This window comes from Arachis ipaensis, chromosome B06 (genome assembly GCF_000816755.2).
Source record: "Arachis ipaensis cultivar K30076 chromosome B06, Araip1.1, whole genome shotgun sequence".
Taxonomy (NCBI): Eukaryota; Viridiplantae; Streptophyta; class Magnoliopsida; order Fabales; family Fabaceae; genus Arachis; species Arachis ipaensis.
In genome coordinates, this window is record NC_029790.2 from 123,361,016 (window position 1) to 123,361,591 (window position 576).

Here is a 576-nt window from a genome sequence, read left to right on the forward strand (position 1 = left end):
TACTGGAAAATTTTCTCGCGACAAGGAGAAAACAACTTGTGGTCAACCTGATCAACCCCAAGGTGTCATTAATTGTATATCTGGGTGCTTTGCTAGTGGTGGAATTATGAGCTCTGCTCGTAAGCGCACCTACCGAGCTATGCTATCCGTGGAAGGTGCAATTAACAATCCTCAACCTCTTCCTAACTTTCCAGAAATGATGTTCAAACCATCCGACTTTAATACAAATGAAATAAACTTAGATGACCCAGTTGTTATCTCTATTCAATTGGGCTAATAGTCTAAAAAGTGTTGCTAGATCCTGGGAGTAGCGCCGATGTCCTTTTCTACTCTACATTTCAGAAAATGAAGTTGAGCAGTCACATACTGCAACCATCCACTGGAGACTTAGTGGGATTTTCAGGTGAATGTGTACCAGTTTTAGGATTTGTGTAACCACACTAAGTGAGAATCCTTTAATCAAAACTTTAGATATTCAATATCTTGTGGTTGATTGTTTCAGTCCTTATAACTTAATACTTGGCCATCCTTTTCTGAATAAGTTTGGTGCTATAGTATCTACAATTCATCTGTGTG

The 576-nt window shown here is 38.9% G+C and overlaps 1 protein-coding gene across 2 annotated transcripts in view; it reads left to right on the forward strand.

Annotated features, from left to right (window-relative positions):
* The window catches only part of LOC107605096 (soyasapogenol B glucuronide galactosyltransferase-like), a 31,715-nt gene that overhangs the window by 24,611 nt on the left and 6,528 nt on the right, over window positions 1-576 (forward strand). The gene's annotated exons all lie outside the window — the stretch shown is intronic.